This window comes from Canis lupus, chromosome 10 (assembly GCF_011100685.1).
Source record: "Canis lupus familiaris isolate Mischka breed German Shepherd chromosome 10, alternate assembly UU_Cfam_GSD_1.0, whole genome shotgun sequence".
NCBI classification, from domain to species: Eukaryota; Metazoa; Chordata; class Mammalia; order Carnivora; family Canidae; genus Canis; species Canis lupus.
In genome coordinates, this window is record NC_049231.1 from 34,867,378 (window position 1) to 34,891,360 (window position 23,983).

General features: G+C 47.1%; 1 long non-coding RNA gene across 5 annotated transcripts; it reads left to right on the forward strand.

Annotated features, from left to right (window-relative positions):
- The first annotated feature begins 509 nt into the window (after positions 1 to 509).
- LOC102152060 lies at positions 510 to 23,969 on the forward strand. 5 transcript variants are annotated; one of them, XR_005365704.1, is made up of 6 exons: positions 510 to 872; positions 6,911 to 6,981; positions 13,585 to 13,740; positions 18,628 to 18,740; positions 22,409 to 22,520; positions 23,703 to 23,969. It is a non-coding gene; the product is annotated as an uncharacterized LOC102152060 (long non-coding RNA). The 5 variants fall into 5 exon arrangements; XR_005365703.1 differs by lacking the exon at positions 13,585 to 13,740 and having other exon boundaries at positions 18,628 to 18,814; positions 23,703 to 23,967; XR_005365700.1 differs by lacking the exon at positions 13,585 to 13,740 and having other exon boundaries at positions 23,703 to 23,964.
- The last annotated feature ends 14 nt before the right edge of the window (positions 23,970 to 23,983 follow it).

A 23,983-nucleotide genomic window follows, 5' to 3' on the forward strand; every position in this document is an offset into this window, starting at 1 on the left:
TCATTGCGCTCCGAGGACCTACGCGTTCCGGGCCGGGCTCTACCGAATGCGCCTCGCAGCCCCGGCGAGGGGAGGGAGCGGGCGGCGAGCCGGGGGGAGGAGGGGCCGGAGCGCCGGGGCGGAGCGTCGCGCTCCCCCCGCCCCTGCCCGGGAGTTGGTCGCGCCCAGCGGGTTCCCGGGGAGAGCGGAGTGTGCGCCGCGCTCCCGCAGGGTCCCAAAAGCCCTCAGTCCCCGGCCGCGCTCGGCCGCCGTCTGGAGGTTGTGTCAGCGTTTCCATGACAAAACCCGGAGGGAAAAAAAATGCGAATAGAATCGCCTCGGTGCTGCCACCCACTCCCGCCGGCGTCTGCGGAGGGACGCGACCGGGCGCGCCGACCGGGTGCCCAGGGCGGGGGGGCGGGGGGGGCGCGATCGTTTAAAACCTCGGGGCGCGGGCGCGGGCGCGGGGGCGGGGCGGGGCCGAGAGGTCGCCCGAGCCCCCGGGGCGCGAGGGCCCGCGAGCCGACGCTCGGTACCGGCGCTTTCGTTTTTCCTTCCGAACCACAGGCTGCCTCGAGCGCTGTTTTAAGAGAGGAGTTAAAAACGGCGGACTTGGGGTCGGGGTTAGGGAAACTCCGCTGCCCCCGGGGTCAGGCGCACGCCCGGCGTTCCCGGGGATTTGCGCCCTCTCTCCGTCCACCAGGCCCAAGGGGCTTGCTCGCGGATTTTAAGACTCTGCCTTCCCAAAGGGTGGAGAGAGCTCCCTCCAAATCCTCCCAAGTGCACTGGAGCCCCGGGGGGGGGGGGGGTTGGGGGGTTGCCCCCGCGAAGTCAGCACCCTCAGGACTGCAAACGACTGATGGAAAAACCCCAGCCGGCCTTAGCACTGGCAGGTAAACGGAAAGACGGCGTTGCTTCCTCGGATTGTGGGAAGTAATTTAAAATTTCCAATCCCGGGCATTTAAATTGTTCAACAGTCAGTAAAGTGGATGCAGGCGAAGGGTGCGAAGATCTCCAGCTCCCCTCCCCTGTTCTCACTTTGGAAAGTCGGCTACCGCAGGCCGCTTACCTACGCTCGGCGCTGAAGATCTTGGTCTCCTGCCCTTTACGGTTTCTGTAAGCAAAATAAAGGGGGCTGCTATGTCTTTTTATTTTCCTCGTAAGTCTACATCGAGTTTTTAAGCAAAAGGAGTATTTAAATTCCAACAATGATATTTGTGGGAGGGGTGATGTTATTGTAAAGACTGACTTTTGTGTCATCAAACTGTTACTACTATTGACCCGTAATGAAATAAGAGAATATGTCTTTCAATGCCTCTCGCATAATAGGCATTTGGCAAATACTTAATGTATCTGAATGTAAAGGGACTTACCCTCTTCCCAGTCCATCAGACACAACTTGCAGACACACTCATGCAGCAAAACCCGCCTCCTACCACCTCAGTTCCCTTCCCCCAAAGTTTTCCTCCAGAATTGCAAGGTAGGGAAAGTAAAATGTTATCAGCCTCGCCTTTGATTACAGAAGACAACTGATCACAGCACAATATGTGTGTAACTGGTATGTACTGTATTAATTTGTACTCACTTGTGAATGAGTTACTTGCTAAAGGCTGCAGAGCTGAACAAGCCCCAGAACACAGTCATTCATCAGTGATTCTCCCCACAGGAGATTGGGATGGGAGTTGAACACATGGCCACCTGCCCCAACCAAGGCAGGGATTCTTTGCAGGGAGTATGGTTAGATGAGCACTTGCAGCGCTTTGCCTAGAATGTCAGGCTCTCATTTTAATTCCTGGTTTTACAGAGCAGACGAGTGTCACCCAGCTGGTCTCTCACCTCCCAGGGCAGAGACCACACTATACCTAGACAAAAGCCTGGACATGCATAAGGCGGTCTGAGAAGCCACAGGACGAGGAAGAGCTCAGAAGTGTAATCTCTGGTGGATCTTGATGGGTTGGGCCACATGGTAGAGAAGGTGGTGAGCCATGCCCAACATCTATTTTTTATATTCCCACAATCAGTCAGGAATTGGCCCAAACATACAGTGAGGGGTAAGGCTCTTGTTGGTAAACTACCACCTCTTCCAAGAAGCTTCCCTGATTTCTCACCTGAAGTAGCTTCTTTCCTCCTCAGTGCTCTGAGTACTAGATCCAAACCCCTCTTGGATCATGTACCCACTAGGTGGGGTTTTATTCCCCTCTATCTCTCTAGTGCTCAGCCTCATGACTGGCACTGGGTAGGTACAGATAAGTCAGAGATGGAGAAGTAATGCCTTCTCGGGCTACAAAGTTAAGTTAGATCACCTCTAAAGTCTAGCATAATGGTCACCGGTAATGGACTGTGATTCTGTTGTTCTACCCACATCAGGGGTGAGGGAAAAGGTTCCATTTGTTATCTCTCTCATCACACGATAACTTCCCAATCTCAAATGGACTCATTGCTTTCTGTACGCTTCTGTTCTAACAAAACTTTTTCACCTCTTTTACTCGTGCTACATGATAAATATTGACCAGATAAAGCACAGCGTTGACTAATAAGACTGAGGAGAAGGGAGAAGATTTGGTATTTTGAACTTTGAAGAGAGGAGAAGAAGGGACTGCCTTTCAGATCAGAGTTTTTGTTTTCCCCAATGTATCAGTCAGGACAGTCCAAGTTATGCTTGGTTTGCAGTAACAAACAAGCCACAATTTCAGTGGCTTACAACCACCAGGGCTCACATCTCACTCCACTGCATCTGTGGTGGGCCAGCAGAGGGGCTGTCCATGTGGCATTTTTCAAGGATGAGGCTGAAGCAGCTGAGGACGATGATGGTTGCCATGCCTGAGGAGAAGAAGTCTGTGGGAGGTCTCACTTGAACAATTCAGTGATCCAGCCCGGAAGAAGCACATGTCCCTGCTGTTCAACATTTATCCATCAGAGCTACTCACAGACAGTTCCATGTCACACTGAGGCCAGGAAGTCTGAGCCTAAAGCACTTGGGGAGCAGTCTTCCCAGCTGCAACCCCCAGTTCCCTTCAGATTTTATTTTCCCTTATTTTTCTAATTCCCTTGAACCCTGAGAGCTCCGGCAAACCAGCACTGTGCTCTTCCTGGGACCTGGCTAAACCTTGCCTCATTGGGAGGCTTGAAACTTTCTCTCCAAATTAAACAACATGCAAATAAAACACGTGAAAGCCTGGTGTGGTCCTGAAAAACACATTGAGAAGAAAGTTCTATTTATATGGATGATCTTGGAAAACTCACAGGCAAGGAAGAAAGAGATGTGAAATAAGAATTGTCACTTGCGTGTGTCATCAGCAATGAACCCACAGATATTTCGCAAGCCCCCCAATCCCTAAAGACCAGGCTCTACCTCCTTCCCGTTGACTGTGCCTTCAATGCACAGTCTTGCCGAGATCTGACAGGACTGGCAGCCGTGCCCCTTTCTGCCTTTGTTTGGAGCGGGGAGTGGGCCCAGGGCACTGGGAGACAGAGAGCTCTTTAGCATCCTTGGGAAAGGGGGGCTTGTCTTCTGCCAACATCAACCAGGGGCCCCAGCTCCTCCGAGGACTGGCCTTGCCCATTTGCATCTCTCCGGCATCTACAACACAAAGTACTCTCAGTTAACCAGAGCACAGTAAATATTTGTGGAGTGGAATCAGAAACCATTTGCCTAGAGCGTGTGGTGATCTTAGGTACAGACTTTCTACTGGTAGGTAAACCGCAAGCACACAAGTGGGTGACTCATGACATAGCTCTGAGACCAGAGGCGTCCTCGCAGGCTTTTTAGAACAAGGTGGGGAAGAAAGAGGAGAAGGGGATGGGAGGAGGGGAAGAGACCAAGAAGGACAAAAGGAAAGAGGAAGGAAGATGATGAGGGAGGTGAAGAAGGAAGAAAGAAAGAAGCATCCACTGTTATTCTGTTCGTGTTCTGATGCTACTTTTGCCCCTCTGCCCGGGGTAGGCCCCGGAGGCTCCTCTCTTGCCTTCAGGAGGAGAGATGGCTGTTGGACCCCAGGGCTCGACCTCACTCCAGGAGCCCCCCTGCCTGGCCTCACCCCCTCTGCCCGTGTACACACAGCACGGACATCAGCTCCCGGGGCTGCTCCCCCCACAGTGGGCCCTGGCTGCCTCCCAAAGGCCCTTCCAGACCACCCAGAAGGAAGCTCTCACCCTGCAGTCAGGTGACCTTGCTCCCTCTGCCCAGCCCCACACCTGACTCAGGTGCCATAACAGTGGGTGCTGCAGCTCTTTGCAGGGCTCCCTCCAGCTGGGCCATGTTCTAGGCTTTTGATGTGCTTCCCCTCACCACCAGCTTCCAGGTAGGGACGGGCCACTACTAAACTTGTGTTATAGAGGAGGAAACTGAGGCAGAGAAAGGGGACCTACTATGCCCAGGGTCACACAGTGGTGTTGGCAGATTCGAGGTCACAAAGCCAGCAGGCAGCAGCAGCGGCTCCAGAGTCCCCTCTCATCTCCTACCTTTACTGCCAGTCAGGCTGAGGGTAGACCACAGGGACCTGTGTGCCCTACAGATGCAGCTGCCTCAATGGGCAGGATGCCAGAGAGATGACATGGCACTCTGGCTGTCAGGTGCCCTCACTGGTCATCTCCCTTGTCACCCCTGCCAGCCTCTCCGCATGCCCCTGAGAATCATCTTTCCAGCCACCGGCCTCCACCCCCCCCCTTCGCCGGCCTCTCACTGCTCTTCAGTCATGACATTGGCATCTCTTATGCGTACACTGACATCCACGGCCTAGTAATTTGTTGAAATATTCATTTGTATTTGTTCTCCTGTATCTTTGACTTCTCCACGACCCCTCCCTCTCCAGCAGATTTTTCCACCTGCCTGAGGGATTAGATAAAGACTTTCTTGGAAAAGCACATAAAATGATGGGAGAGAGAATGCCAGGGAGAAAAGGGGGTGCTTTGGTGGAGATTTCTGCAGGGAGGGGTGAGTGCCCTCCCACCCTGTGTCCTGTAGTTACCAGGGGAGGCAGGAACCTGGCACCATGGCCCCCGTGTTACCAGAGACTCCGACCAGGGCCTCAAGCATGGTCTGAAAGTTACAGAGCTGCTGCTCTGGGAGGACAAGAACAGGAGATGCCTTGGCGGTGACCAGTGTCCCCAACACAGGACCCAAAGGGCCTCCAAAGCTTTGGCGCCATGGCCAGATGAAGACACCAAGAACCTCTAACTGAAAACCTTAAAATTTCTCACTCCCACATGGAATTCAAAATAGAAATCCTACCAAGGCAGAAAATACATAAGAAGGGAGCGGAGAAAGTTCAATTTTTTTCCGATTTTTTTTTCCTCTCAGCTTTAATACATAAATAAAACCTATTGACTCTAGGTGTACAGTTTGCTGAGTTTAGGCAATTGTGGATTTTTTTTTAAAGATTTTATTTATTCACTTGAGAGTGAGCAAGAGAGAGTTCAAACGAGAAGGGGCAGAGGGAGAGGGAGAAGAAGGCTCCCTGCTGAGTGAGGAGCCCGATGCAGGGCTCAATCCCAGGACCCCAAGATCATGACCTGAGCCAAATGCAGATGCTTAACCAACCGAACCACCTAGGCACCCTGAGTTTAGACAATAGTAAACGGTACATAACCTCCATGACTGCAATCAAGATACAGACTATTTCCACTGTCCAGACAGTTCCCTCTTACTCCCCTGCTGTCCATCTCCTGCCCAGACCCTGGCTCCAGGTAGCCATTGACTATCTTTCTTTCACCATGGTTTTGCCTATTCTATATATATATTTTTTAAGTATAAATATATATATATATATATATATTTTTTTTTTAAGTAGGCCCCACTCCCAGGGTGGAACCTGACATAGGGCTTGAACTCACAACCCTGAGATAAAGACCTGAACTTAAGAGAGAGATGCATAACTGACTGAACACCCCCCCCCCGCCAGGCACCCCCACCTTTTCTACAATTCTATGTAAATGGAATCATGCTCCCTTGTAGCCTGCCACGGTTAGCTTCTTCCACTAACAAACTTATTTTGAAATTCATCCACCTTCCTATGTAATTCCTTCTTTATTGCTGAGCAGTATTCCACCATGTGGATTTACACAATCTGTTCATCCGTCCATCAGTTGGCAGACATTTGCACGGCTTCCAGTTTCTAGCTAATATGAATAGCACTGCAGAGAACATTTGCATGCAAGTCTTTCCATAAACAAATGTTTTCGTTAATCTTGGGCAAATACCTAGGACACTTTATATAAAGGGCATGGCCTACCTCTCCCCCAAAGTCACTGTTGGACCCTATTGCATTGCTACCAATAGAGAAGGAGACTCATATCATTTTCAATACTTAGTGTTGTCAGCCTTTTTACTCTTAGCCTGAGTGTTTAATGATCTGTCACTTTCATCTCAACTGCATGTCCGTGATGACCAGTGACACTGAGCATCTTTTCATGAGTTTTTTTTTTAATATTTATTTATTTATTCATGAGAGACACAGAGAGAGATTGAGAGGCAGGGACACAGGCAAAGGGAGAAGCAGGCTCCACAAGGGAGCCTGACTTGGGACTCGATCCCAAGTCTCCAAGATCACACCCTGGGCTGAAGGCAGCGCTAAACCGCTGAGCCACCTAGGCTGCCCTTTTCATGTGCTTCTTAATCATCCAAAAATCTTCTGTTGTGCAGTTTGTTCAAATCATTTGCCCATTTTTCACCATTATTTCTTTTCTTATGATCCGTTGTGATATTACTAAATTCTTCATATTTTCTGGGAACAAGCCCAGTTTCAGATATATGTTTTGCCTATGTCTGCTTTCTATTTTGTTTCCTTAACTGTGCCTTTGGAAGAGCAAAAGATTTCAAAACCAAAGTCCATTTCAGTAAGTGTTTCTTTGATGGCTCATGTTTTTCTGTTCTGTTAAAGAAATCGTGGCCTAACTCAGTGCCACAAAGATTTTCTCCTGTGTTTTCTTGTAGAAACATCACAGTTTTAGCACTTACATTGAAGTACTTGACTATGTTGAGTGAAATTTGGTATCTGGTGTAAGGTAAGCATGGAGGTTCTTTTTTTTAAATACAGATGTCTAGTTGTTCCAGCACCATTTTTATATAATATTATTTTATCCCATGTTGTGCAGTTAAAGTATGCCACATCAGGATATAATCCCCATGGGCATGCTGTAGTCCTCAAGACATTAATAATAGATTAGATTCCAAGGATGTTATAGAAATGAGACCAGAAAAGATTTCATCTTTTCCCCCAGAAAATCCCTTGGGATGTTCTGTACTGTTATCCCATCCTCTGTATCACTTCACAAATGCACAGAGGCAAAAGCAGCCATCTCCTTGGTCTACTGACAAACATGACCATAAACCCTCAATGGGCCCATTTTGTTTCATTTACTAAGGACCTGACTGGATAATCTAAGAAAGACTAATTATAACCGCCCTCCCTACAATTTGCAGGAACTGTGTATTAAACATCTCTCAATCCTGTGGTCTTTGAGGGCAGTCTAGAAATACATATTAAATGAGTGATTTAATTTTTACCTGCAGCCTGGAAGAAACTATAAAATATTGGCAAGACCAGTGCTGGGAATGGTGTGAGGAAAAGAGAACCCTTAGGTACTGGTGGCAGAAATGAATATAAGTCAATACAACTTTTACAACATTTCTGGAAAATGAGCCAACAATAATTTGACTAAAATCACTAAGTTATTGATTCAAGGAATTTGAATAGTCACGTACTTAGCTATGCCAAAATCACCTGTCTAGCAATTAGGGTTTGGTCTAAAAAAGTCTAAGACCTCCATACAATGGAATACAACTACAAAGGAAATGACTGAATCAGTTAAAGATATTACAACCTAGTATGTATATATGTTCTTACTTTTGTATAAATACGTAAGCAAGTCAAATTATATTTATATACAAATATATACATTTAATACAGTATTAATGGTAGGTATTCCTGGATGTTAAGATTTTTTAAATCAAGTTACTGCATCATCTAAGTCCTTTTAAAGAGTATATATTATTTTTTAAAAGGAAAAGCATACAGCTATTTTCATTTTCAGAGGGAAAAAATGTCCTAATAAAAGGAGAATGTTTCTTAAATCATCAAAACCCAATTCATGCCCCTACTTCTTCTATGAAATTTTCCCTAAAACCTCGGCCTACGGAGGTATCTTCTCACTTGTAGGATACAAAGCCCTTCCACTATAATTCAGCACTTCTTCACTGTTGCATGGCTGCAGAGTCATTGAGTGAGCCGTACCCTGGCTCCTGGGCCACACCTCGTAAACTCGTGAAGGTTGATTTGGGGGACCTGAAGCCACTGACCTAATGTAATGCTAGGCACACAGCAGATGGCCAGCAAGTTCTTGCCAAATAATTTCCTAATGCATTAGAAAGGGCTTCCGTTGCATACCTACTGCATGCCAGACTCTGCTAAGCACTTGACATGCACCACCCCAATCCTCACATCAATTACGCAAGGCTGGCACAAGTATCCCATTACTCAGATGACAAAACTGAGCCTCAGGTAAATTACAGGACTTGCTTACGTTTGCACAGCTCAGAAGTGCCACATTATATGGCTCCAAGACTCATGCTTCAGAGTATCAACCATGTCTGTATGTTCTACAGACATCTAGCAGGGCCTCCTCTAGACTTCCTATCTAGAGCATGCCTTACCAAGATCAAAGGAGCTTGGGGACACAGGTCAAGGTGGGGGTGGCAATAAGGAGATAAAGGAGAGGTTTTCAGGCCGTCACTTGGCCTATGCACTCAGACATGCTCACTTTCAGAGCCTTTCCTTCCTGCAAATCAAACCTCCATGAATTTTATTTATTTATTTATTTTTTGTTTTTTTTTTTGTTGTTTAATTTTTTTTATTTATTTATTTATGATAGTCACAGAGAGAGAGAGAGAGAGGCAGAGACACAGGCAGAGGGAGAAGCAGGCTCCATGCACCGGGAGCCCGATGTGGGATTCGATCCCGGGTCTCCAGGATCGCGCCCTGGGCCAAAGGCAGGCACCAAACCGCTGCGCCACCCAGGGATCCCCTTCCATGAATTTTAAACCAGGGTTTTAGCATTTCCTCTCCCAGCACATAGTTGTTCAGATGGGAGGATGAGATGAGTCTGTGTCAATGACTGGAGCAAACAATATTCACCTTTGTCTTTTTTTTTTTTTTTTTTTTTTGCCCTAGGGCACAGTGAAAAACCATGCCTCTCAGAGTTGTCTATGACCCTCTCTCTGGAGATGAAAGGACTCCTATAAGCCTACTGACCCAAAAGTATTGTGAGGTGGCAGGGCATGAAAAAGAGGAATTATCTAAGTATTCAGGGTTAGAGATGTTTTCCCCTGAAACAGTCCCTTGTGTTCTGCAGGCAGCCTGAAAAATCACTGTTAAATGTTTGACCCTAAAGTGCAAAGCTCCTGTGTGTCAAAGGAAAATGAACAAAGAAAGAACTTTTTTAAACAGAAAATAAAAATATGGTGAAAATATTCATGGGGGCGGGGGGAGAAAGGAAAAAGAGCTAAATTTCTTTGCTATATGTAAAGAGCTCATATGACAACTAAGATAATACCACCACGACCCCAGTAGACATATGAATAAAAAACATGGATGGGATTTTTCACATAGGAAAAGGAAATATAAGTGGATAATAAAATACGGAGAAATGTTCAACCTCAATGATAAAGAGAAGCAAACCAAAGCAAGAAGACACTCTTTTACTCCAACAAATTAGCAAGGCTTTGTGATAAATGATACCTTACCCCTGATGCTGGGTGGAGTGAGAAGGGGATATACATACATTGCTGGTAGAAGCAATTGGAATGAACCCTTTTGGATCTGGCAATAGGGTTGAGGCACGAAGTGTGGTTACTGGGAGTGTGGGCTTTGGAGTCAGGCAGATCTAAATTTGCCATTGGCAAGTCCCATAACATCTTTGGGTCTCAGTTTCCTCATCTGTAATATGAAAATGATAATACATATTTTTAGAATTGTTGGGAGGACTGCACAGATCAAGTCTGGCCCATAAGAGGCACCCATGACCATACGTTGAGCCAGGAGCTGCTAATGCAGAAAAGCAGGAACAGGAGAGAATCTGCATTAGTGGTAGCCCCACAAAGTCCTGTGGCAGTGGCAGTGTGGCCTCTTTGGACTGACTGTGTATTGTCCCTTCTTCGTGCTGACTTTTTAGCTATCTCCCAGCACTTTTAGCATTTCTCTGAGTTACCCATCAATCCTTCAATGAAGTCTTTCTCCATCTAAGTCAAAGCTGGTTTCTGTTGTGTGGCCCCTTCCTTCCTCCCCTTTACCTTTACCTTTATGAATAAGGTAAAAAGGTTGCAGAAGCCAGTCACCTTTGCTTTTCTAGATACATTGTGACCAGCACACCCAAATCTGATAGGGGTTGAGCTAAGAGATGGATTCAGAGCCACATGTGTGCACAAAGTTCAGCCTACCTCTAACTACTGCGTATGTAACACTGCTGTGCATTGGATTGTGTCCTCCAAATTCATATGTAGGTAGACACGTAAAGCCCAGTATGACTGTTGGACATGAGGCCTTAAAAGGGTTATTAAGGTTGGGTGCCTGGTGGCAGGTGGTTAAGTGTCCAACTCTTAATTTTGGCTTGGGCATGATCTCAGGGTCGTGAGATCAAACCCTGTGTTGGGCTCCATGCTCAGCAGGGAGTCTGCTTGGGATTCTCTCCCTCTGCTCTTCTCCCCACTCAAATAAATAAATAAATCTTTAAAACAAAAGGGTTATTAATGTTCAATGAAATCATAAGTATGTAGCCTGAATCCAGTAGGACTGGTGTCCCGATAAGAAGGGAAGAGACTCCAGAGCTCTCTCTCTGGCACACTCACAGAGGACAAGCCCTTTGAGGACACCTGAGAAGGCTGCTGTCTACAAGCCAAGGAGAAAGACCTCCCAGAAATCAACCCTCACAGAATCTCAGTCTTGGACTTCTGGTCTCCAGAACCACGGAACAATAAGTATCTGTTATTTAAGCCACAGAGTGTTTGTTATAGCAACCCAAGTAGACTTTGGGTGAGTCCCTGTGGAGAGGATGCTTGTCATATTTACAGCCACCCAGCATCTTTGAGCATTCTACATTGCAAATCCTTCCCATTCCAGGGAGGAACCAAAATATGTGCTGGTTCCCAGCATGCCTTGCAGCTAAGATGCAGCAAGTGACCTTGGCTCTGCCCATCAGACATAAGTGCTGTGTGCCAAGGGCACAGCCACACAGGTCTGGCTCTTTGGAGGAGCTGTGAATTCACAGAATTTATGGTCCCACATTCATCCATGTGAACCTTGGATCTGTGCCAAATGACAGAGTATTTATTTTCTGTGGTACCCAAAATGAATTACCACACATTTGGTGGCTTAAAACAACAAATTTATTCTCTCACAGCTTTGGAGTCCAATAGTCCAAAATCAGGGTGTCAACAGGACTGAGCTCCTTCTGAACACTCCAGAGTAGTTGCCTTCAACTGAGAACTCTGATTGACACGTACTTGACTTTCCAGTCTCCTTTTTCCAACTGGAAAATGCAAAGAATAATGCATATTTCTATGTGAAAGAAGCCAATCTGAAAAGGCCACATGCTGTATAATTCCAACGACATGACATTCTGGAAAAGGCGAAACTACTATGGAGGCAGTAAAATGATCAGTGGCTGCCAGGGCTTAGTGAGGAGGAAGCGATGAAGAGGCAGAGCACAGAGGGCAGTGAAAATACTTGAATGATACCGTAATGATGGATATATGTCATTAAACATTTGTCCCAACCTATAGGATGAACACCACCAAGAGTGAACCCAAATGTAAACTATGGATTTGGGTGATAATGATGTGTCGCGCGTGTAGCTTCATCGATTGTCATAAAAGTCCCACTGTGCTGGGGAATGTTGATAACAGGGAGGCTACGCATCTGTGGGGGCAGGGGTATAATGGGAAATCTCTGCACCTTCCCCTCAATTTTGTCGTGAACCTTAAACTGCTCTAAAAAAATAAAGTCTTAATTTTAAAAGGACATCTTTAAATTATAGAAAGAAATTATCACTGAAAAAAAACAAATAGAAAGATTGGACCAGTATGCTTTAAGATCCCTTCCTGGGACGCCTGGGTGGCCCAGCGTTTGGGCATCTGCCTTTGGCTCAGGACATGGTCCCGGTCCCGGGATCGAGTCCCACATGCGGCTCCCTGGGGGGGGGGGGGGCTGCTTCTCCCTCTGTCTGTGTCTCTGCCTCTCTCTCTATGTCTCTCATGAGTGAATAAATAAAATCTTAAAAAAAAAAAAGATTCCTTCCTGTCCTGACACTGGGGTGACTCTAGGATCATGAAATGCCCTCGGTTCCTGTAGGTAGATGCGTCAGACCAGTGCCACCAATATTAGGAACTCAAATGGAGATCCTTTTAAATGTGACCTCTGTGGGGTGGGGGTGCGTGTCTTGACCACAAAGGGATGTTTGTCAAAAAGAGCAGGTCGAATGATGGGTGCTGGTAAAGAACAATAACCTTGGAACCGAAGTCTCATTCTGTGGAGTCAAATTGTTAATATTCAAGATGTTAAATAATCTTGTTATGATCATGATAAACGGAGGGCTCCAAACACAAAAATTGAGAATGCTGATCAGCAAGGGAGAGCAGCAAGACTAATTGCACACGGCAGGGTGTGAACTTCAGAGCCATGACAGTGGGAGGGATAGGGCTCGCTTGCTCTCTGGAGAGGCTGAGAAACCCTGGAGCTGGGGGGTCAGAGGCAGGAGTTCTGATTCCAGCTCTGCCATCCGCTGACCCTGTGGCTGGAAGCAAGTCATTCCCCTTTTCTGGGTCTCAATAGCCACATGTGATTAAAGCCTCAGAAAAGTAATATCCCAACAGACAAGTGTTAGGATCTGTTCTATGAAAGGGCTACTATTTTCTCCTTGTTTTTTTTTTTTTTTCTCTTTTTTAAGATTTTATTTATTCATGAGAGACACACAGAGAGAGAGAGGCACAGGCAGAGGGAGAAGCAGGCTCCATGATCCCGGGACTCCAGGATCACGCCCTGGGCCGAAGACAGGCGCTAAACCACTGAGCCACCCAGGGATCCCCTCCTTGGTTTTAATTAAAAAATCAGTGCCACTTGGATGAGAACATGCCTCCTCTTGATGATGTACGAGGTAATGCTCAATAGTGTTAACGTGAAACAGAATCCAGCATCAAATATCACTCAGGTAACTCCAGACCAGGAACTCTGTCAGGAACATCTGGGCTCAGAAATCTGACTCCCAACTAGCACAAACAAAAAGGGCCTTTTCAGGGCACCTGGGTGTGGTTGAGCGTCTGCCTTCAGCTCAGGTTGTGATCCCGGGGTCCTAGAATCGAGTCCCACACTGGGCTTCCCGTAGGGACCCTGCTTCTCCCTCTGCCTGTGTCTCTGCCTCTCTCTCTGTGTCTCATGAATAAATAAATAAAGTATTTTTTTAAAGTGGGGGGGGCTTTTCTTGGAGCCCGTAATTGGAATCTTCAAGAAGCAGAGCCGGCTTCAGGCATGACTGGATTCAAGGGTTCAAGCCATGTCTTCAGGACAATGTCCTTTTCCAGCCCACTACTCTGCTGTACCTCTGTGTTTTCATTCTCAGGTGGCGCCGGCTGCTCCAGACTTACCTGCTTCAGCTCTGTATTCCCTGTGGAAAATGCATGCCTCCTTCCTGGCCACTGCAGCAAGTCTAGTGCCTTCATTCCGATGTGCCCAGCTGTGGTCCCCTGCCCGTCCCTCACCGGGGACAGAGAATGTGGTATTCTCATTGGCCAGGCCTGAATAGCATGCTCTATCCCAGAGCCAGGAGTTGGATCAGCCCCACCCACAGCACAAGGACCAAGGGAGTGGGCAGGATGGTTCCCCGTGAGGTCAAGATGGATTACTTTATGAGAAGGGATGCTGAACATACTCATTCCCTGTTGCTTCTGCAACAAATTACACAAACATGGTAGTTTAAAATGACAAGAATTTATCAACTTAAAGCTCTGAAGGTCAGAAATCCAATCTTAGTGGGCTGAAGTCAAGGTTGTTAGCAGGGCTGTATCACCTCTGAAAACTCTTGGAAGAATCTCTTTCCTTGTGTTTCCTAGCTTCTTCTGGAGACCACCTGCATTCCTTAGCTGGTGGTTCCATCCTCCATTCTCAAGGCCCCAGCATAGCATCTTCCAATCTCTCATTCTCTCTCTCTCTCTCTCTGAAGCCCTCCTGCCTCCCTCTTATTAAGATCCTTGTGATTACCTAGGGTCCACCCAGATCATCGGAATCCTCTCCCTGTCTCAGAATCCTTGACTTAGTCACATCTGCAAAGTTCCTTTTGCCATATAAGGTCACATAGCTACAGGTTCCATAGATTAAGATGTGGGTATCTTTGGGTTATTACTCAGCCATGATTCACCCCATCCCACTGGATGACAAAGAACAGATTTCTTTTTAAACCACATCTTCATCTGTCCAGAGAATACAAAAATCAGTAAAGATTTATTGCTAATAATGAATATCCTATAGTAAAAAGTTTATTGGTCATTGAGGTCTAAAGACATAAGTTTGAGTCCAAGCTCTACCATTACCTTGACCCTCTTTCAGTCTTTGGTTTTTAATCTCTACCATGAATATGCTTACCTCAATCCCTCTGTTTCTGTGACATGTTCATAGGAGCACATTTATATCACAAAGCAACATACAAATGGAAATTTCTGACACGAAATGTATGGACATTAAATTTCACCCACCTTTGAGCCATCCATGCCAAGCAGAGGCCGTGAGTTATCTCCCCCCACAGAAGACAGATCCCACCTAGAGCCAAAAAAGTAATTCATCAGCTTTGAATCTTGAGGTAGCATTGGAAACCAACATTTGCCAAGAGAGAAAAGGACTTTCTATATTTCTTTAGCTCTCATGAACACATTAACAGCAGCCAGGCATGGCTGCCCAGATGCCCAAGTTTATTCTGAGTACAATGTTATGGCTCTGAAGACATGGGAAGCCACCTGTTCCCAGCTCAGTGGCCTGTGGGAAGGAGAAAAGAGAAGAAGGCAGAGAAAGCATTTCAAATGCCAAGGTCCTGCACCTCCTGCCTTGGGACCCAGCCATGAACAAATGATCAGACCTGAGGAGCATATAGGATATTAAGCGGGAGAAGCATCATGCCATACTTTCCCATAAGTAATCTGGGGAGTAGGAAGGGAGATCGGAAAGAAGCCCCAGTGAGGCCACCTCTGGCATAGGATGGTAGCACTGGTGGAGGGCTGTGTCTGGCTGGTAGATGGCCTGCCCCACCACCGTTAGCTTCCCGTGGCCAGCTCAGGATTTGCAGGACTTTGGAAAGCAAATGGCCTCCAGCAGAACCTAGAATCCATTGTGATGCAGTGATCACTACCCCAGGCCTGGAGAAGACACAAGGGGATCCAAGGTCCCTTGCAGAAAAGAGTTAATGTAGCCAACCTGGGACTATGTGCAAGTTTGGCTGGCCTCTGGGAACCTGAGTTTGGGCAGGGTTCTCACCATTCCCAGAACTGACGAGAGTGGCTCTCCATGCCCAATATCCTGGTACAAACCAACGTGATTTATGCTGAACACCTGCCTTCCTCTGGAAGCCTGGGCTTTTGGGACATGCCAGGCAAATGTACCTACGTGACTGAGCCCCAGTGAAGTCTCTGGCCTCCCAGGTTTAGTCAGTTTTTGTTGATAGCGTTTCACACGTGTTGTCACAACCGGTTGCTAATGAATTAAGTGCAGCTCCGTGTGAATGCTGGGAGAAAGGTCTTAAAACCTGCGCCTGGTTTCCTCTAGACTTTGCACCGTGCGCCCTCACCCTTAGCTGGTTTTGCTTTGGAGCCATTCACTGTAAGAAACCACAGCCATGGGATCCCTGGGTGGCGCAGCGGTTTAGCGCCTGCCTTTGGCCCAGGGCGCGATCCTGGAGACCCGGGATCGAATCCCACGTCAGGCTCCCAGTGCATGGAGCCTGCTTCTCCCTCTGCCTGTGTCTCTGCCTCTCCTTCTGCCTGTGTCTCTGCCTCTCTTTCTCTCTGTGTGACTATCATAAATAAATAAAAATTAAAAAAAAAAAGAAACCACAGCCATGAATATAATTACATGATGAGCCCTATGAGTCCCTGTCAAGAAACTTTGAAGTTGGTGGGGTCCCCTGACCCAGGTCCCTTTCCGCATGCCTCCACATGTCACCTGAGCTCTCCTCCATTCACCCAGCTGAAGTCCTAACACAGAAGCAGGTGGGGGGAGGAATCGGAGACTGAGCATTCAATGTTGAGCGACCCATCACTTCAAGAGGTTGTATAAATTATTTATTAGACCACATTCTGATTTCTCCCCCTCTTACCATTCATTCCATTTCCTTTGTACACTTAGGTGCACTCAAGCCCATGGTATTATTATTGGAAACTGCCACCTTCCCCACCAGTCTCATTTGTCATCTCTCCCATCCACTCAGCAGCAGATGACTCGGCACTTGCTTGGCAATCTGGTGCCCACCTCCCCACATCTGCCCAGCTCCTGCAACTGCTCAGCACCCACCCCATGCTAACATCTAACTCCTCTCAACACCAACACTATCTCTTCCAAATATATATCTATGTATCTATGTTTGGTTAATATATATATTTAGTTAACATATGTTTATGTTTGGTGGCCTCAGTTTCCTTATCTGTCAAACGAGAGTTGGAATGACAAGCTATCTGAGTTCTTGATCACTGCTCAGTAGAACTGCATGATTACCTATGAGCGTGTCCATGTCTCAGCACAGACAAATACACACCAGGCATATTGTCTTAATTTAGGTTGCTATTGCAAAAATACCACTGCCTGGGTAGCATATACAGCAACCATTTATTTCTCACAGTTCTGGAGGCTGACCGTGAAGGAATGAGCCTACTTCCTGGCTGTAGACAGCCACCTCCTTGCTGTATCCACGCATGGCAGAGAACAGAGATGGGAAGCAAGCTCTTTCAGTGTCTTCTTTTAGGGGTATTAATCCCATCATGGGAGCTCCATCCTCATGAACAAATTACTGCCCAAGAGGCCCATCTCCAAGTACCATTACACTGGGGATTAGAGTTTCAACATAAGAATTTGTAGAGGACCGGAATGCCTGGGTGGCTCAGCAGTGGGATGCCTGGGTGGCTCAGTCAGTTGAGTGTCTGACTCTTGGTCTTGCTCAGGTCAGGATCTCCGGGTCATGATCTCAGAATCGTGGAACTGGGCCCTGTGTCAGGCTCCGTGCTCAGAACAGAGTCTGAGATTCTCTCTCCCTCTCCCTCTGCCCTTCCACCAGCTCACTCACTCGCTCTTGCTCTCTCTCTAAAATAAATAGATAATCTTAAAAAAAAAAAATACCTGGGGCACCTAGGTGGCTCAGTTGGTCAATCATCTCGCTCTTAATTTCAGCTCAGGTCATGATCTCAGCGTCATGGGATTGAGCCCCATGTTGTGCTCTGTGCTCTGCACGGAGTCTGCTCATCTCTCCCTCTGCTCCTCCTCCTCTCCCACTCTTGTTTCCTCTCCAATAAATAAGGTCTTCAAATATAAAATAAAATAAAATAAAATAATTAATTTTAAAAACTCCCAGTTTTGACTTGACCATGGAGAGTAAAGTTTGTGTTTGTCCTTTTCTGTCTGGGTGAGTCAAAAGTAAATGTCTTCACCATTGAAAGTTTTGTAATTGGGAAAATATTCCCTGAAACCCAGTACCATTCCATAAGTCAGCACCTGGGAAACATTGGCCTCGTAGACCTCAGGAGTCCTTGCCAGCCTTAACGTGCTGTGATTTCTCACATGGAACCCACTCCAGGCAGGTATCTGGACCAGAAAGTTCTTTTCCAATGCTATAATTACATGTTTCTTAGGTCATATGAATCCCCCTGTAACTCTCTTGCTTTTACTTTTCTTTTTAAAAATAAAGTCTTAAATTCTTCCTTCTTCCTTTAAGGAAGAAGATGCAAGAAGGAAATACTTGAGGAAAAACCAAAATACCAAAATTTGGACAAACTAAACAGGTCAAAGAAGAAAAAGTGACAGAAAGAAGCTTGGCCTTCCAATAATAATAATTTGCAAAGGATTTTTTGAAATGGCGGGTTTGTCCAGTGCATGTATAATGGAATTTGATTTATCAAAATTCAATTCTTATCCAAGAAGCTACAGTATAAAGTGAAGCTTACAAAGAGCAGGGAAGGCAGAGTCATTACCTTCTTGGAAGACAATGCTGCTGGGGACTTTCTGAGTGCCTCTGGAGAGGTCACAACCCCATTATGATGGCTTCCAAATTTATCCCTTCAGCTCTGCCTCCCACTCAAGCTGTAAGCTTTACACTGAAATATGCAGCTGCTTGTTTGTCTGTAGCTCCTCTTGGATGCATAATATGCATCTCAGTTTGGATGTAAACAAAAGAGAACTCTTGAATTGCACCCAACCTTGCTGATGTGTTTTCCCTAGACTTTACCATCTTCTTAAATGACAACACCTACATACCCAGTTACTGAAGCCAAAAACATAGGAGTCCCCCATAATCTTTACAGTTGCTATTAACAGCAAAGGCAGCTTTTGTTCTTGAAAATAAGAGACACCCCAAACACAAGTGGCTTAAACAAAAGAGAACTTTATTTTGTTCTTTTCTTCCTCCTGTATGCAGAGAAGGAAGGAAGGCTGTCCAGGCTTAACTACCAGGACTCTGCTCAACACTGAGGGATACAAGCTCCTGACATCATCACTTCACCATCCCTAGGTGTGATCTACCTCTTCATGGTACAATATGGCAGTGAGGTTGCCGGTCGTTGCATCAGGGGTCCAAGCAGCAGGGTGGAAGGAGGCATGGAAAGGTAGAAACAAAGGGCACACACTAGCTACCTTTTAAGGAAGGTAATTTTGCTAACATCTCATTGGCAGAACTTAGTCCTTTGACTGTTCCTGACCAGATATTGGGGCTGGCAGTGGCCAGCGGCTCCTGCCCTATGTGATCCATGAAACCTATAGGATTGGGCCCCTGCCTGCTATTTGACCTCATCTCCTCCACCTTGCTTTAACACAGTGTGGCCACCCAGGCCTTTTCCGATGCCTTTTGAGCATTCCAACCTTGCTCCTGCCTTAGAGCCTTTGGCTTGCTGTTGCTTCCCCCAGATGCTGTCCTCCAGATGTATGCATGGCCACTCTCAGTCCAGCTGTCACTTCCTCACTGGGGCCTTCCCTGACCGCCCTGTGCAAAGCAGCATTTCCTGCCAGCCTCCATCAATCACCCAACTGTGTAAAGCACTTGTCACTCCCTGAAAACACCTTTCACTTGCTCTGTTTGGTTTTGGTTTGTTCTTCTCAACACCACAACACACGCTCCATCATGGCAAAGGCCCCAGCTGCCTTGGGTAGAGCCAGTCATCCACAATGGCACCGAGTAGACACCCGATAAATATTTGTTCATTCATAAATGAATGAAATTATCGATTTGATTGTCATCAATATTGCCCAACCTTCCCACACAGACAAGCTGCTGCTGTCTTTGGGGAGTTGTTCACTGCCAAGACAAGGAGGCAAGAATTCATGTTCCCTAAGGCCTCAACCAGAGAGACAGGAGAACAGAGCCTGGACTCCAAAGGAAGCTGTACTTGGCTCCAATTTGACAGCCGGAAGCCACGACCTGGCCCTCAGTGAACTGGTGAAGAGAAAGATCAGTCGGACTCTGTAGCTTGTACCAACATGCCCTGTGGACACGATTGCACTGAGTCTCCAGGGTGCCAGCCCCCTGGGCAGTGTGACCTGTGGCGGTCAAGGTCACCGTCTCCTTCCCAGTTCTACTACATATGGGCTGTGGCAGTGTAGACTTCGGCAAATTCACCAAGCCCCCTGTACTTTGGTTTCCTCATCTATAAGTCAATGATAATGACAGCCCTGCCCTCAGCACTGCTGAAACAATTGAGTTATAATATACAAAATACTTTTTAAGCTGGATATGTAGTAAACAGCCAATGTATTATCAGATGCCTGGCTATTATCAGATGCCTGGCACTTCACACATGTTTTCTTGAAGCTTCCCAAAAAACCCCGGCAAAGTAAGCCTCCCAAATAACCCGCAAACTGCCTGGAATAAGTTCTGGTTTCTTGGAGTGCTGATAACTCAGCAGATTTGCCTTGAGTGGCCATCCCACGGGCTTCTTGGGCCACCTGTTTAAGCTGTACTGAGATTTTACTGGGGGCCACACCCTGCGGTGTGGTGCAGGAAATCCGGAGGCTTATGGGTAATGGGGAGACATGAGCTCCCTGGCATTTCACTGAACAGTGGCCAGTGCTCTGCCAGGGACCAGGAAGGCTTCCCAGGGGAAAGGGCATCAGACATGTCTAGATAGGTTAAGGAGGCAATCACTAGGCAAAAATGTGGGTGGCAGTGTGGGGGAGGAAAGAAGGGTCGATTCGCAGGAAGAGTGCCTTCCACAGAAGGGAACAGGGCAATCTTTGTGCAGCTCCCTGCTAACTCTCAAATGATGCCGGCTTGTGGCAGGTGCTCAGTAAATACTTGTCGATTGACTAGGAAACCAAGGTAAGTTAGGCATTATTACCTCCAGAGAAAAATGAGGCTTGGAAGGGCTAACTTTCCTAAGGTCCCCAGAGCCAGAAGTTCTATATCCAAACTTGAATCCATGGCTTTCAACTGTCAGTTGAATTATGAACGTAAAGTCACACACGTTTGAGGTTGGGCGAATATCATAGGACATGATAGCTTTTAGCGCAGTGTAATCCAAACAGAGAGAACCTGCGCCGCCAACCTGTTAGTCTGGATGAGCAGACGGTTCAGTGTGGACTATAGCCTGTTCTAAACAGCACCAGATGGCAATGCTGGAGGTCAATTCAGAAGCGAAGGCCTGGAGGTCAGAGGCAAAGGCATTGGCCTCTGTCCTGTATTCCCTGTGGCCCAGCTTGACTCTGGGGAAAGCAACACGAATACATCTTCCTCCTGCTTAGCACTAAGCACAGAGTCAAGCAGAAGTCAGAGGCAGCCAGAACTGAGTTCACACACTCTACTTACTAACTGTGCATCCTTGAGCAAGTTACTCACTTTCTCCATGAGCCTCGGCTTCTTCCTCTGTAAAATGGGGATAAGTAACGCCTTCTCTGTGGGGCTCTTAGGAAGATCAAGTGAGAGATGACACAGCAGGAGAAAGAGGAGAATATAGGAAAATGTTAAGTATTAACACACACACCCTCAAAAGAAAGACCAGAAAAGCCCATAGGCCAGGCCAAACTGTTAGCTGGACTTGCTACAGTAAGGGAGAGATCACTGCGACAACATCTGAGGGATATCTTGGAGGGAACATGTCTGGGAGGATAGTTATAGGGCATAGGGATGGAGATGATGGTTTGAAGTGAGTCTTGCAAAGCTGGGAGCTGCCTGGGGTTGGGCAAACAAAATACGATACAATAGCTTCTGGCTTGGTGCTAGCCAAGGTGTGGGAGTCTTCCCAACCAAGCTGTTAGTCTTGATAAGAAAACTATTTTAGTTAGTTTACAGTCTTATATTCCAGGAATAATTATTTATTTATTTTTTTCCTTTCACCAATATGAATACCCAGACAGGGGCCTGTTGGTTGGGTTCTGAGCGTGTCATGGAGCTTGTCAGAGGAATTACCTCCTCTGCTCTCACAGCCATCCCCGGAGGAGTCAAGGAAGGGCCTTATCTGACCCTTCCCCGCGGTGCTAGGAGATCTTCTTTATTCCTACTTGAGAGATGAGTAAACTGACATCACACCGGCCTTGTTTTTACTACCAAAGAAAAACAAGCATCAAAGAGGTTAAGGAATTTCCCTGAAGTTGACAGAGGGGTAAATAGTCCATCTGGGATTTGAATCTAGCACTTTAGACAGTGAGCGGAATAGGGACATATAATAGTTCCTTAAACCAAACAATAAAAAGTAGAGCTACCTAAGCATTTTTTTGTAACAGCCCAAATGAGAAAAAATAAATAAAACAATCTGTCAACGGCAGAATGGCTACATAAAATGTGGCACAGTGGCATGTGGAACAGTCTACAGCAAAGAAAATGAAAGAGGGAAGCACTGCCACATGCAACCACATGGCTGATTCTCAAAAGCACAATGTCAAGGGAGAAAAACCAGACACACAAAAAACAACCTACTATCTGCTTCTCAGATCCTTTATAAACAGGCGAACCTAATGCAGGCATTGGAGGGCAGGATGCAAATTCCCTTTGGGAAATGGGCAGGGGCCAGTGGGTGGGCAGGATCGCAAGGAGTGTCCCAGGAACTGGGAAAGCTCTATTTCTTCACCTGGTGGTATTTACACAGGTGTGCTCACCTGTGCTGACTTATCCGAGTGCACACTTAGGGTTTGTGCATTTTCCTCAATATTTTCATGTAAAAGTTTTGTCTTAAGCAGGGATATTTACCCTTTGCTTTAAATGTTAATTTCAGGATCAGTATTCCAGATGTCTATGATCGCTCAGGTTGAAATTCAATGAGCTAAGGCCCCAGAAGCACTTAAAGCGTGGTGTCTGGAACAGAGACCTATGTTCAGTAAATGCTAGTAAGTATTATTACTACTATTATTATGTCTGTGACTTTTCCAAATGGCAGTGGAGATTTCTGAAAAGCACAGCACGTCTCATGCCCAGCTCAGGTGCCAGGAGTTTGCTAGAAGAGGGGCAGGATGGTACTTACTCCAGAGGAGATCCCCCAGCGCCCAGGCAGGTTACGAGCGTGGCCACAGGCCACAGGCTGGCAGGGGCTGTGGGCACCTTGGGGGGCTCAGCCACCCGCCACACTCCAGCCCAGATGCCTTCCCAGGCCAGATGGTTTTCTTTGCCCATTTTCCCCACAGGACACCTTCTTATAACATGAGGCTCCTGGGCTCAGCCCAAAGCACAGGTGCATGTGTTCCTAGGAAAAGCAAAGTAGCTGCCGGGCACCACTGGCCGCCACTGCCATCGAGTCAGCCGCTCCCAGCCTGAAGCACCCTCCCCCGGGGCACCTATGCCCCTCCCCTGCCTGCCCCACCTCTGCGGCCCACCCCGGGTCCAAGATCACCCCTTCCCACATGCACAGTGCTAGGTCCACACTGACACACTCACACCCGCACGGTCATGTGTTCACACTTACATACTCATATCGCTCACTTGCTGACAGTCACAGGCTCACACACCCACATGTTCCCCATGGACTGACACACCACACACATCCGCTCACACACATTCTCATGCACATTCATGCTTTGACTCATCAAGATCAACTTGTGACCAGAAAGGAGAGCCTTGTGAGACCAGGGCAGAGTTTGCCCAAGCACAGTCCCCCCATGTCTCAGGTCACAAGCATCCCCACGCAAACACCCCCACCCTCCTCAGTCAGCCAAGAGCTACTGAGGCAGGACACACGGCTTCATGGCCCAGGAATCTGCCTCAGGTGGTTTTCACTCACAAAACACCTGGGAGCCAGGGTTTTCTAGAGAAATGGCACAAAAGTTATGATGGGTGCAGTGAAACTAATTCCAAGGCAGGGTGCAGAGGGGAGTAGGAGTCCACGCCTCTAACCCACTACCGCCCCCCTGCTCTGAGCACCATGAAGGTGGGTCTGGCTGAACGTGGAAGGGGCTGGGATGGGCCACAGGGCCAGGGAGGGAGGCAGAGGTTGACTTACTTCTCTCACAATTCTGTTGGCTGACCAGCTAGGTCATCTCTGCTGGTGTCACTTGACGTCTCTCATGTGGTTTCAGGGAAATGGAGGCTGGAACATCCAAAGTGGTTTCCCTGATGTGTCTGGCACCCCAGGCGGGATGACTGGAAGGCCGGGTCTCTCTCTCTCTCTCTCTCTCTCTCTCAATCTGTCTCCAAATAGCAAGGGGCCCTCCTTACATGGCAGCTGGATCTCAAGATTAGGAGTTCCCAGAGGAAAGAAGTCCTTCTTCTTCACCTCAGATTGTCATATGATAGTTAAATAATCTTGAATAAATTCATCTTTGTTTAAAAAAGTTTACTATTTTTGTATCCTCAACTG